Source organism: Arachis duranensis, chromosome 2, assembly GCF_000817695.3.
Source record: "Arachis duranensis cultivar V14167 chromosome 2, aradu.V14167.gnm2.J7QH, whole genome shotgun sequence".
NCBI classification, from domain to species: domain Eukaryota; kingdom Viridiplantae; phylum Streptophyta; class Magnoliopsida; order Fabales; family Fabaceae; genus Arachis; species Arachis duranensis.
In genome coordinates, this window is record NC_029773.3 from 53034374 (window position 1) to 53036715 (window position 2342).

A 2342-nucleotide genomic window follows, 5' to 3' on the forward strand; every position below is an offset into this window, starting at 1 on the left:
TGCTGCATAGCTTTTACAGCATTCAACTTGAACTCATCCTCATTGACTCTCAGGGTTACTTCCCCTTTCTGTACATCAATAAGAGTTTGTCCAGTTGCTAGGAAAGGTCTTCCTAGAATGAGAGTTGCACTCTTGTGCTCCTCCATTTCCAGCACCACAAAGTCAGTTGGAAAGGCGAATGGTCCGACCTTGACAATCATGTCCTCTATTATGCCTGATGGATGTTTAATGGAGCCATCAGCAAGTTGGAGGCATATCCGGGTTGGTTTGACTTCTTCAGTCAACCCAAGCTTTCTGATAGTGGATGCAGGTATTAGATTGATACTTGCTCCAAAGTCACACAGGGCTGTCTTAGTGCAAGCACCTTCTAATGTGCATGGTATCATAAAGCTTCCTGGATCTTGAAGATGGTATCATAAAGCTTCTTGGATCTTGAAGCTTTTCTGGTAAGCTTTTCAGGATGACTGCACTGCATTCTTCAGTGAGAAATATTTTTTCAGTTTCTCTCCAATCCTTCTTATGACTTACGATTTTTTTCATGAACTTAGCATAAGAAGGTATTTGCTCAAGTGCCTCTGCAAACAGAATCTTTATTTCAAGAGTCCTTAGATAGTCTTCAAAGCGGACAAATTGCTTATCCTGCTCCGCTTGGCGGAGTTTCTGAGGATAAGGCATCTTGGCTTTATATTCTTCAACCTTAGTTGCTGCAGGCTTATTCCTTACAGAAGTGGTTGAAGAAGCCTTTTTAGAGGGATTACTGTCAGCACTCTCAGGTGTCTGATCCTCCCTTGGCGTCTGAACGCCAGGAATAGATGAAGATTGGGCGTTTAACGCCAACTTCTCTCCCTTTTCTGGCGTTTGAACGCCAGAACTGTGCAGGGAATGGGCGTTTAACGCCAGCTTTCCTCCCCTTTCTGGCGTTTGAACGCCAAAAGTATTCCTCTCTGGGCTCTTACTGTCCTCAGAGGGATTTTGGACAGTGGTTTGGTTATCCTCTGTCAATTGTTCCTTATTTGGCTTTTTGCTCTTTTGAGCAGTGTTATTTAATGTCTTCCCACTCCTCAGTTGAACTGCTTGACACTCTTCTGTTATCTGTTTAGATATCTGCTATTTTGCTTGATTCAACTGCAGTTCTATGTTCTTGTTAGCAACTTTAGTTTCAATGAGCATTTCTTTAAATTCTGCTAACTGTTTTGTCATCAGGTGTAATTGTTGATTAAGCTCAATCATCTGTTCTTGAGGATTAGGATCAGTGGCTACTGCCATGACTTCCTCTTTTGGGGAGAACTCATTGCCAGAGTACAAATGTTGATTTCTAGCAACAGTGTCTATGAGCTCTTGAGCCTCTTCAATTGTCTTCCTCATGTGTATAGATCCACCAGCTGAGTGGTCTAAAGACATGTGAGCTTTTTCTGTAAGCCCATAGTACTCTAAAGACATCTGAGCTTTCTCAGTAAGCCAATAGTAGAAGATGTCTAATTGTACCCACTCTGAAAATATTTCAGAGGGGCATTTTCTTAGCATACCTCTATACCTCTCCCAGGCATTATAAAGGGATTCATTATCCTCTTGTTTAAAGCCTTGGATGTCCAGCCTTAGCTGTGTCATCCTCTTTGGAGGGTAAAAGTGATTTAGGAATTTGTCTGATAACTGTTTCCATGTCTTTATGCTTGCTGTAGGTTGGTTATTCAACCACCTCTTAGCTTGATCTTTTACAGCAAATGGAAACAGTAATAGTCTGTAGACATCCTGATCCACCTCTTTATCATGTACTGTGTCAGCAATTTGTAAGAATTGTGCCAGAAACTCAGTAGGCTCTTCCTGTGGAAGACCAGAATACTGGCAATTTTGCTGCACTATGATAATGAGTTGAGGATTTAGCTCAAAGCATCTTGCTTTGATGGGAGGTGTACAGATGCTACTCCCATATGCAGCTGTAATGGGGTTAGCATATGACCCCAGAGTCCTTCTGGACTGTTCAATCCCACTTAGGTCCATGATGGATAAAGGGAAATGATATAGATTGCAAGTAGATAAATTTTTTTTTAATTAACCGAAAAAAATAAAATAAAACAAAAGGAAAATAAAATAAAAATTCGAAAATTAAAAGAAAATAAGATCAAAGCAAATTGAAAACTGAATCAATTAGTTAATTAAAAAGATTTTGAGATCAGCAATTAAAAAGATATGATTGAAAAATTTTATGAAAAAGATTTGATTTTTGAAAAGAGGAAAGAGAAAAACAACAAAATGACACCAAATTTAAAATTTTTAGAAAATCAAACACTAATTTTCGAAAATTTTAAGGGAAAAACACAAAGAGGACACCAAACTTAGAATTA